Below are 12881 nucleotides of genomic sequence, written 5' to 3' on the forward strand. Positions count from 1 at the left end.
GTGTTCTTACTTAAATTGCTTTGTTCATATAATGAATACAAGAACACCTTCAGTATTCAACTAATAATATCATGAGGGATAGGAGAGATAGCTCAGGAGTTAAGAGCACTTGTTGCTTTTACATGGCGGCTGAGTTCCTTTCCAGCTAGCCCACATCTGGCAGTTCACATCCACCTGCAACTCCAGTTCCAGGGTAGCTGACATCCTCTGTCTGACACAATATATTGCTAAAGAAATGTTTATCTTTATATCACATCCTATGGCCAAGATAAAAATCTAGTTAAAACCCGTATCTTCCATTCAAAATTTAGAATAAAATTAAATTGCATCTTAACTCTGTCTTCCAAGCCAATCTACTAAAAAGCCGATAGAAGGTTGGCACTGCACGCCTACCTTTTGGGGCAAAAAGCAGAAAAATCTAGTACTCTGTTCTTACAGCTAGCATCTTGAAGAACTTCAATTTGCATATCAGTACATGTTATTTTTTATTTATTTATTTTTGTTTTGAGAATGGGGAATTAAGCCACTGCATACAAGAGAAAGAGATAAACTGATAAATAAATACATAAATGATAACTAGGAAAGAACAGAAAGAGTTAAGACAAGTTAGTGTATGCTGAGTTTTCACTGTGTTTTTGAACTTAGTGTGCAGATGAACCATGGGAAAATCATGCCCTAATTCAAAGCTCCATTTTCATATTCTGTAAATCGTTCTCTAAAAAATGTCAAGTTAATGATTTTTAACAAGTATATCATAATCCCAATCTCTAATGTGATCACAGAACCATTACAAAATTAAGTAAATATTTATGTCAGCTATCACAGCTTTCATCTAAGGTATTGCTCTATATAGCAAGTTTGATTTTATGATGATGGCTCACTATGTAGTCCAGGCTGCCTTTAACTTCTGGCCTTAGGTGATCCTTCTGTCACAGACCATGCAGTGTGATACATTATCTCCAGGACATCACTTGTATGCCTTCGGCCTTTCCTAGATGGCTCCTGATAATAGGTCTTGGAAGACATAGAAGAAAATGAAACAAACCAACTCATAAAGATATTCTATGTTTAAAATTTTAAGCCAAATATAATGGTATACATAAAACACACACACACCACACACATCACACACACAAACACACACACATACACACACACACACACACACACACACACACACACGACCATGGACATACACAATAATAACCACAGTAACACCACAATAAGTTGGTGTATGAACAACTTTATGAATCCAGAAACAATTCACAAATAAAGTTTATATAATATATAAATATATTATATTAACTATATGTTTAGAAACAGAGAGAGACACACACACACACACACACAGAGAGAGAGAGAGAGAGAGAGAGAGAGAGAGAGAGAGAGAGAGAGAGAGAGAGTGTCTCTTGGCTCCTTAGAGGCATGGTCTGTGATAGATATCTTTCTGAATTGTAAGGCTTTTAGAGAGTTTATCTCATGATTGTTATTATGCCTTTTCTATCATTATTAAATTAATATAACAATCCCTTATTATTAGCCCACCCTATTGGTCAGATTTTCTTTACATCAGCGGAGATATACTGTCTTCTAGTGATGCTAAATAGACAAATGATTTCTTAATTAGTAATAGTGATTCCATAGAATTCCTAAACTTATACAAGTGATTTTGAAAACCTCTATAACAAAAACTGTAATTAGGATTCTAATCTCTCTTGCCTTGGTCATGGTGTCTGTTCACAGCAATAGAACATTGACTAAGACAAAAATTAGTACCAGGGACTGGGGTATTGCTGTGATAGGCCTGACCATACTTTTGTTGGGAAGAATGTGGATTTGAGGACTTTGGATTTGAAAAGCGGTAGAATGCTTTATGGAGTTTAATGGACTACAGGAGTAAGAATATGGAAGACTTAATCACTGAGAGTTACTTGAATTGTGTGGACCTGGCCCAAAAGGTTTCAGTGGAGAATTTCAATATGTGGCCTGGAGACTAGTTTTGTGATATTTTGGTGAAGAATGTTGCTACATTTTGCCCTTGTCTGAAGAATCTAGCTGAGGCTTAAGTGAAGAGACGCAGATTAATTGCACTGACAAAAGAAGTATCAGAAATGTCCATCATGGACTTTGTTCTCTGGTTAAGTCTCATGAAGATCATTTTAAACAAGCATAGCAAGCTGAGAAAGGAAAAACCTAAAATATATATGAAATGGAGCTGGAATATTGTGTTCTAGGAAATAGCAGGTTAAGGGAATGGGACTTTGCAGCAAGATCCTACACAGCTTAATTTAGACCCAATCATGGTGGTAAATACCTTTAATCCCAGGAGATAAGTGAAACATATCTCTGAGTTTAAGGCCAGCTTGGGATTAAGCAAGTTCTACAGGAAGAAAAGCTTAACTGCAGGCATGGTGGTATATACCTTTAATTCCAGGAGATGGGCATGCAGATCTCTGAGTTCAAGGTCAATCTACAGAACAAGTTTCAGGACAGCCAATCTTAGGCAGTGGGGGAGTTGGAAAACAGAAAGCTAGTAACAATGTAATAGAACAAGGGGGCATTATTCCAGTTCCTACAAGCAGCAAAACTTGGAAACTTTGGTCATGTGTCTCTGGCTTTAGAGTGAAAAGTAGAAGGGACTATTGAAGAAATTTTTGCTGGTTACCTGAAGCTAAGAAATTAGCAGTGATTAAGAAGAGACCAGCATCAATGAGGTAAAAACTTCTGGTGTTGGGAGCAGTCTCATATCAGATCTAAGCAACCATACCTAAGCCTACAGCTTTGCTTGAATTTAAAAGATAGATATAGATCGTGTCATTAGGTCACTTAGCGCTGGTGGGAAAAAGATAGATATAAATCTTGTCGTTAGGTCATTTAGTGCTGGTGGTTAGGTCACTTAGCAACCCTCCCTGTATTGTTCCTCCTGCTAACTGATTTACCCAGCCAACATCCTGTTCATTGAGCCAAGCTCTTTCCTCTGTGGTTATCTAACCCCACCCCACATCCTGCTTCTACCAGTCAAACTTCTGCCTGAGAAAAATTAAAAATTGTCAGCTTGATCAGACCTCCTGTCTTGCTGTCCATTCTTTGCGTCTCTTGTCCCCCATTCTCTCCTAGGTGGTCCCAGCTCCTGTCGACTGCGCTGCAGGACAGGGCATTCTAGTAAGTGTATTCTAAGAGCACAAAGGAAGTATTAAGGCTGTACCTTGTGCTGAAGGTGCACTTTGTAATGTGTAAGAGTCATCCAGGTGGTACTGCTTTTGAAGACATGAAGGAGTCATGAAGAGAAGCTTAGGCTTGGCACTGTGAGAGCCCATGGAAGGTCATTAGTGAAGGTGCACCCTCATTTGCAGTTGCTGGCCCAGGACTGAAGGGGTCAGGCAACACGAAGAGAACCTGTGCGAGTCTACTGATGAAGCCTTGTCGAAGTGGAAGATCCCAGTGTATTGGAAATGCTAGTACCATGGAAAGATCACCAAGAACAGCAGCAGCAGCAGAGGAATGGATCAACCTGAGCTTAGAGTGCTACAGAGGATAGAGCCGGAGAATTGACTCCAGCCCTTTGGAGAGCCCAGAAGATCATGTGTGGATCCTAGACATTGAAATAAGAAGCCATAACAGTGAAGTTGACCCCATATGTTCGAGATACCAGAGCCATGAGCTGTCTGCTGAGGAAAGCTGCTAACAGGGAATGGAACCAACCCAGGAGAAAGAAGTTTCTGCAGTCAACAAATGAAAAAGGAGTTGGAGATCTAAAGACCACTTTGACATCAGACATAAAGATGCAGAGTTTGGAGTTTGCCCAACTGGTTTCCTTTCTTGCTTTGGGGGTTACAGTTAAGTGATTGGATAAATCTCAGAAGAGAGTTTGTATTTTGGACTTTTAACATTGTTGAGACTGCTATAAACGAAAGGGACTTTGGAAGTTGGACTAAATGTATTTTGAATTATGCTATGTTTAGGCATGGCCCCCATAGACTCATATGTTTGGAGAAGCCTATGGGGGCCAGGGAGTGGAATGTGATAGCTTCTATATGCTCAGCCTAGGGAATGGCAATATTAAAGTGTGTAGCCCTGTTGAAGTTGTGTGGCCTATTGGAGTAGGTGTGGCACTGTGGGCATAGACTTTATCCTAGCTTCCTTGAAGTGAAGGAAGCAGCCTTTAGATGAAGATGTAAAACTCTCAGCTCTGCCTGCATCATGCCTGCATAGATGCTGCCCTACTTCCACCTTGATGATGAACTGAACCTCTGAACCTATAAGCCAGCCCCAATTAAATGTTGTCCTTTATAAGACTTGCCTTGGTCATGGTGTCTGTTCACAGCAATAGAACATTGACTAAGACAGAAGCCTTGACCAAATAACCCTTGAAATTGGCAGTGACTGGGTGTCTCTCATACATTATGCCTTGTATAGGGCTAGGAATAACTACTATATTTTACACACACACACCCCTTTGTGATCCTATGGATCCCATGTTGTCTAACATCCAGTTTGGTATCTTAGCTGAATATGACCAACATGAGTTTTTAAAATCCTTGGATGCCCTCCATAGGGTCCAGAAGTAACTCTGGTGTACCATAAGCCAGGTTTATAAGTCTGTTCCTCTCCCTACTCCCCACTGATTTGAACCAGGTGATGAAGTCTGTATCAAGAGATATAACCACAAGACTCTGGAACCTTGCTGGAATGGACCTCAAACCATGATCCTGATCATGCCTATGGCAATTAAGGTGGATGGGAACAGTACATGGATACACCACTTCCACATTAAGCCTGCCAGGAGAGATGGTCCAGCAGTTGAGGTCCAAGTGGAGGAGACTTTCAGGTGAAGTGCCACAAAAACATGGAAGGTCACCCCACACCCTGTCAATGCCCTGAAACTGCAACTTCAATACTCTTGATTTTTCTTACTTGCTGCTTAGGCTTTTCTGTACCAGTCAGTAATGCCGTATTATTGGGGTACCCCCCAGAGGACAATGCAACACCCTTGTCATCAAGTTCACAGTGGATGGCAAGAAGGCTAATCAGACTGCTGGCTCTTAACTCTTCTCACACAAGACTTAACACAGAACTGTTGGTTACCAGAGAGGGTCGCTGAATAGGCACCCTCAGCTTATTTTGATTTCTGCAACCACACTGTAACCCCTAATGTTGCAGGATATATGCTGTCCCCAAAGAATACTTGAAGGGCTTGTACCATGGGACTTACTCCATGCATTTATGGTTATAAATATGACTAAGGATTTTTATGCTCTAATGGTTTGTACCCAGAGTGACTTATTACTTATTACAAGACATCTTAGTCTTCAACCAGCTAGCACCTCCAAAGAACCAGCTTAAAAGGGTGGTCATTTCCACTGTGTTTCTAGGTTCTCTTCTTGGCATAGAGCTGACCGGAGCTGCTACTTTAGGGGTCACAGCCTGAATACTCCAAGATAAAAATCACAAGGCTTTAAAGATAACAATACATAGATACAGTTACATAGAAGATGAAAAACTCCATCATGGCCCTGCAGGACTTTCTATACTCCCTGGCAGAAGTAATCTTACAGAACAGAAGAGGCCTAGACCTCCTGTTCCTCAGCAGGGAGGATTCTGTGCAGCTTTAGGTGAGGAATGTTTCTATGTTTACCACTCAGGGGTAGTCAAAGTATCTATGGTGTTAGTCAGAAAGAGACAAGATAGATCCTATTGATGCTAGCTTTGACTTGTAGTGCCTGCATAATTAATGCTTTAGTCATGTCTGTTAAGGAACAGATTTATTAAACATCTCAAGGATTTGAGACGGCTCAAAACTGAAGGGGTAAATGTGAAGACTAGGCTGACTCCATGACAGGCTTCAAATTGGCAGTTTAGGATACTAGGCCTAACAACTGGGCAAATGCAGGCAAACCTAGGCAAGTCAGTTACTAGAAAAACAAAAATAAAACAAACAAACAAACAAAAAAAAAACAAACCTGGAATTCCTCAGCAACAGTTTCCAGCTGCCACACCCTGGTAATGGCTCTGTAATGCCTAGAAATAGAGTATGGCAAAGTCCAGTTACCCCAGAACTCCCCTAATGTGCTTCAAATCCTTTGGTTGTCTCTCTGTCTTAGTTATGGGAGGCCCTAGTATGCTGGACTTCTGCAGAATAAAACACTCTTTGTGTTCACATCTTATTTGATTCTGAGTATCATCCTTCATTGAATCATGAACCCTTACAGAAAAAGAAAACATTCCTCTAGGCTATAAAACCATTGTCTGATAACTAAGGGTCATGAAAGGAAATAATGATTTATTGTTGGTGCAAGGACAGAAGATAAAATATTGACTGGATTAATCTATACAAAACTTTAATACTAATAAGATACTAATAGATGATTTGAGTCTTCACTCAGGCATAAGAATTGTAGCTTTAAACTTAAATGAACCTGTGCAGCTAGTGACAAATAATGAATGTCAAGTTAGATAACTAGTCTTAATGGAAACACATGTAAACATCTGTCTTGTTCCGTATTCTTTAGTTTATGATTTGAATTTACATTTGAAACTATGAGTTTTTGAAAAATGAGGCTTGGAAAATCATGTGATCTATTCTTCTAAAAAGAGTACAAAAAGCTAGAAACAGTAACATTAAGTATGCAGAAGGAGAATAGATGAGAAAGGGAGTAGAAACAAAAAAGAATCAGAGAGACAGCAAAACAGCAGAATATAACAGAGCTGAGGAGAGAGAGGCATGGCAGGAAAGAACAGAGTAGAAGGAGCTGCAGAGAAAGCAGAAAGCAGCAGGCAGACTTCTTCTTACCATGAGTCAGGTCTTTTTTTGTTTGTTTGTTTTCTTTTTTTAAATAACAGCAAGGCAGCCTTCTTCTTACTGACAAGGACAGGGCCTTTTTTTTTTTCTCAGACTTGGGTTTCTTTTGTTTAGCAATAGAAGATAGAAGCTTTTTTACCCCTATATATAATAAAGATTGGAGCTTATTTTTCATTCAGAATGAGTAACTTCTTACTGAGCTGGTGCTTGTACTTTTACTCTATTTACCAAGTGTATATGTGTGTGTGTGTGTGTGTGTGTGTGTGTGTGTGTGTGTGTGTGTGTGTGTAAGTATTGGTGTGTAAGTTGTATGTATGTAAGTCTGTAAGTTGATAAGAGCAGATTGCTGGGCCCAATGAAAGGGTGAATGTGTGTACAAATATTGTATGAATATGTATGTATATGCACATTTGCTTGTGTAAAGGATGTTTTTTCTTTCTGAAGGCATGACTTTCTTCTCCAGGTTCAATGAAAGGTAATTGTGGGAGAAGGTGATAAGGAGTAAGGCTGTGAGTGGGATGTAAAAGGAATAAGTAAAAAGCAAATTAAAAAAAATATTTAAGCAAGGAATACTGTTCAGTTCATAGAAAAGTGGAATGGTGTGAGAAGCAAGTTAACTAACTTTGCATATTGGGTCAAATGGGTCATGTTTCCTACATTAAATTGCATTATTTATACCAGCCCTTTATTCTGTGTATTATACTAAAAAAAATTTAAAGTAACTTAAAATGAATGCTAATGTATATCAAGAAATAGTTGAAATCATTTAATAGTAAAATACAATTTGAGATTAAAATTTTAAAAAAAAGTTAATGTTCCAATCCTCTCTCTGGCTGGCCAGTGACAGGTGAGACTCCTGGGCAATGAAGTAGTGTTAACAACTAATCCTTTAAATAATGTTTAACAACTGAGTGGCAATTTCCAGAGGCCTGCTTCTGGCCTCAGAACAACTTAGAGTCAAAACAGATAAACCTTATATTAGTGAGCAACCTTTTCACTCCAAAAAAAAGGAGGTTTTGCCCTCTCACAGTCCACTCAATTGGCTTATTTCTAAAGAAGGCCCAGCCAGGACAGGCTCCCAACAACCTATGTTAATCTAAATCTTTTAAACAATAAACATTCCTTTTAGAAGGGTTAAGAACAAAATTGGGTGGGTAGGAAGATTTGGAAAGTATGTGGGAGGAGTTGGGACAGAAGAAAAACATTATCAAAAATATATTGGATGAAATTTTGTTTTAAAAATGTTTTAAAATTTATTAATGCTTCATATGAAAATATTTCTAATGCAGAAATTGCTAGAAGTAGCTTTTTATTTTAAGAAGTGTGTCAGAATACCCAGGAATATATGTAATGTGTGTGTGTGTGTGCGTGCGTATGTGTGTGTGTGTGTGTGTGTGTGTGTGTGTGTGTGTGTGTGTGTGTTAACAACTTTACAATTGAGAAATGTTCCATCAGCTCACAAATCACTCTATTACTCCTTCCTGGTCACCTTTCGTCTCTTGTATTATCTGATTATACATTCCATAATACATATACACATACATATATACAATTATGAAAATAATTTTGTCACAGATCTGGGAAGACAGCGCAATCAGTAAAGTTCTTGTGCAAGCCTGAAGACTGGTTTTATACCCAGCACAAGTGTAAATGTGAGGCACAAATGTGTACCTGTGTACTGGAGATGGGGAAGTTAGAGAGATAGGGGGTTCTGGAAGGTTAACTTGGTTAGCTAGTCCAGGCAAATCAGCAAGATTCAAATTCAGCCAGATTCCCTTTCTCAAGTAATAAGATGGAGAATATTGAAGGAAGACACTTTGTATTGACCTCTTGCTTGCATGTGCACACAATGTGTGCACACACACACATACAAACACGCACACACACATATACACAGTCATATCACCATGTGCACATACATATACAATAACAACTATAATAATGCCTCACTTCAGGTTGTTGTATGAACAAGATAACTTAGTATGTAACCTTTTAAGACCAGAAACACAAATAATGTTTTATATATTCTTTATCACTTTCTAAGTTTTTTTGATTATATATGATCATATAAGCATTCCTGAATCATCTTAAGAATAGCATTTCCAGTTCCAGGCCAGCCTGGTCTACAGAGTGAAGTGTAGGACAGCCAGAGCTACATAGTAAGACTCTGTCTCCAAAAAGAATGCCTTGACTAATAGATTTGAAGAAATTCCTCAGATTTTATGACATGTTTGTTCTAGAGGTGTGTATATATGCAGCTGATATTTTTTTTATCTGTGTACTAGTTGTTATTCATTGGTTGATTGGTTGATTTTTAAAGGAAGGTTTTAAGGCTGAAGTTAAATATAGTTTAGAACATTAATCTTAAACTTCCTCAGTTATAACTACCAAGCAATAAATCACTAACTTCTGTTTGTAAAAGATCTATAAAAACAGAAAAAGGGAGCTTTATTATTTTTCTGACACTGGATATACACACACATAAAAAACAAATAGCCAAACACTTTTTAATGCCACATTGCATTATTGAAGTTGAGTAATTAACACAAAGTTACTCACTTGCTGCGTGAATGTGATTTATATAAATTGCTCTAGATATCATCAGTCATAATATAAATCCTTAATAAGCTTGTTTATAAGGATTTTTATTTTCAATAAGCAAATCATTGAACATATATTGTTTGAATTTAAGCCTTGAGGTGTTAAGCTTGAAAGGCCAGTAGTACAAGTATTACATTTTGACATCATTTTATTATTTCTAAATTACTAATAATTATAGAAAGGAGCTTTGACCTGTCTGTATCCCAACAATGTGGGGTGTGCCTTCTGTTCTTTTGGGCATCCAAATCTAAACACGTTTTGACCTTCTTTTCTTTACCTTTCTGAGAAATGCCAGTTTAATAGATCATTTACATTCTCTGAAAAGAGTTTCACAAAAACAGCCATAACTTATGCTTCTATGACTATGGTCAGTCAAAAAAGTCTATGAGTTTTAAATTACTTTTCTTGACAGTCTCCTAGAAGTAAAACAAATTCAAAGTTGATCTCCAGAGATGAGAAACTCTAAGAACATAATTTTGCTGTATTCTAAGACTTTCCTGAATCTTTCGTTTTGACAATATTTATGGGAAAAAAATCTATGTACGTTATGTTTACTTTTAAAGATGCTTGGAGATACTATTTTTAATTCATCTGTAATTTCACAATGGTGTTTACAGGCAATGTGGCAACATGCACAACTGGATTCCATTATTATAGACTTGTTTTTTCAAGAAGTAGTTAGATTGCTTTAAAGATTGATACCTTCATCATCAGTGTGCACCCTACAGTTTTCTATGGGAACGTTTTCTCACAGTAAATCTGTTTGCTCAGGCCAGTATAGAGATGATACTGAAACAAAAGTAAAGATCTGAATTCTCTCTGATGTCGCTGTTGCTGCTGTTTTGATCTCCTCCATGACCTTAGCTGTGTCTATACTTAGGGTACACTGGGGAATGGGGTTTGGGTACAACCAATTGCAAATAAAAAGTTTCTTATTTACTCATTTAGAAAATATCTGAGTCATAAGCCAGGACAGTTTTGAATTTAAATAGCTGATATACATGAGAAAAATTTAGGACTTAATAAAGTTTTCTAATTTTATTTTTTTTTCTTTAAAAATATCAAATGGTATAGTTAACAAAAGCCACAGGGAGAAGACTATATGACACACATCATCTCCTGTTCCAAACAAAAGAAAGATGTTTGAAACGAGACTGGAAATATGAAAAGACACAATGATAACTAAGGTATTTAAGCCTATGAAGAAAGATTTGATCTGTTTCAACCTGTCTTAAATCTCTAATACATCTACCAGCTTAGGGCAAATATAACAAGTACCAGTAGGTCTAATGTCAGAAAATAATGTTTTATTTTCTCTACTGGAACCTGCAAAACAGTACAAAGAATTAATGCCAGGCACACGTGATCAAGCAGAAACATAATCTTTCCCAAATTTTCTTGCATCTAGATCAGTGGTTCTTAACTTTCTAATGCTGTAACCGTTTAATACAGTTCCTCATGTTATAGTGGCCCCCAACCATAAAATTATTTTTGTTGCTACTTCATAACTGTAATTTTGCTAGTGTTATGAGTTGTAATGTAAATAACAGTGTTTTCTGATGGTCTTAGGTAACTCCTGTGAAAGGGTCATTAGATTCCCAAAGAGCTACAACCCACAGGTTGAGAACTACTGATCAAGACTCTAGATTCTAATCACAAGAAAAACAGCCACTTTTATTATTTAATTTTTCCATACAGTACAGACTATCTGCACAGATTCAAGCCAGTAGAGCTTTCTGTATTAAAAGAAGGAAGCAGACACAGGACCCCAGCACCAAGCAAGAAGCTATTTGCAATTGAAACCTGCTAGCAAAATGAATATTTTCAACAGAATTTCTCTGGGCGTATCAAAGCAGGCCATATGCACAGGAGAAGTTAAGCAACACCAAACTCCATGTTTGCTTGGTTTTGTTGTTGTTGTTATATTGTGTGTGTGTGGGGGGGTGCTGTTTGTGAACTTAACACACTGTAATGTATTCCACCTCTACCCCAAGAGTTCAGTAGTATAAAACAGTTATATTGTTGGTAAAGAAAGCTCACATGATATCTGTAACAAGTAAGCCCAGAAGCCAAAATCAGAGTAAACGGAAAATAGAAATCTATGATTCACTACAGTAGAAGCAAAGGAGATACTTACTACTGCAAGGACATGGCACTTACCCCAGATGAGAACACTGTGTGAGGTCGTGGCTAGCATACTATATTATGTCATCTCTAGATTTATTCATTTAGGCCTGCTCTGAACTCAGGAAGTGTTTGTTTACCAAACGGAATCTTTCATCATCCGCATCGCTGTCGGTTGCTTTATCGGTATCTACACTCCTTTTCTGAATTCGATGTTGAAGATTTCAACCACCCAGTTAATAGGGCAATTATAGTCTAAACATAGTATAGGTATATTTACCATTATCAGCTTGGACTAGTGTTAAATTTTTAAGCTGTTCACTTAGCAAACTAAAACTTTCAAAATTGGTATGACTCACGAAGGTAAGATATGAGTCCACAATTTCTATAAACTCACTGTGAAGAGATGGAACTTTCCTTTCAAGGTGACCCAGGAATTCATCTGTATGGATGTAGATGCTTATTTTTCTCGCATATGAGTGTCAAATACTCAAATGGGACAGACTCTACTACACACAATTAAATCTCAGAAAGTAAGCACAAGGGAAAATACTGATGGCTCACAAAGAAATGAGGCACTGTGTAGCTGTGAACCCTAGAGTGACAGAGTTCCTCGGAAGGAACTACAGCAGCCATGAGGAAGTGGTGCTACCCTGTGCCAAGCAAAAATCACTAAATTTGATATCTGAAGAGAAGACCCTTAGGGACCAAGAAACTTTCAGATGAAAGGAAACTAAGAAAATTGATCACTACCAAACCTACCAGCAAAGAGTGAGTAAAGAGCACCAGTACTGAGATGCTGGACCAGGCTCTAAGACAAGAGTCCTATGAGAAGAGTTCTGGGGGCTTGTGAGAAAACATCAGGGAACCAAGACAAGAGGCTTGTGACCTCACCTTCTAGGAAGCAGACTTCTTCTTGGAATGGGCTTTTGTGCCCCTCTCAGGTGTAGCAGATAAGAGTAAGTTTATTTCAGATTATTCATTAAACTGGCTATGGTTATTCGTTTATGTGCTTTATGGAAAAACATGATTTGGCCGTGTGAAGCTTCTCTGGCATTTGAAGCTTGTCCTTGAGCATGTACACTTTACTGATGTGACATTTCTGAACTCTGAGATTAGATTATCTGATTCTCTAAATAAAGTTGGCTAGTGCATGAGGCTTTAGTCTGCCTCATTTATCAGTTCCATTCTCCCAGGTCCTACCACCTCTAGAGCAGTAAACACTGATCGTCCAGAAAAGAAGGACCTTTAGACTAGGGTGACCCTTGAGGGCCTGAATACAGCTTCAAATCTGTTGCTGTTTAGCTAGAGTGGCTTAAGTCCACCTTTGGCAGTGCACACATTCCATTTTAGCTGG

Source organism: Rattus rattus, chromosome 5, assembly GCF_011064425.1.
Source record: "Rattus rattus isolate New Zealand chromosome 5, Rrattus_CSIRO_v1, whole genome shotgun sequence".
NCBI classification, from domain to species: Eukaryota; Metazoa; Chordata; class Mammalia; order Rodentia; family Muridae; genus Rattus; species Rattus rattus.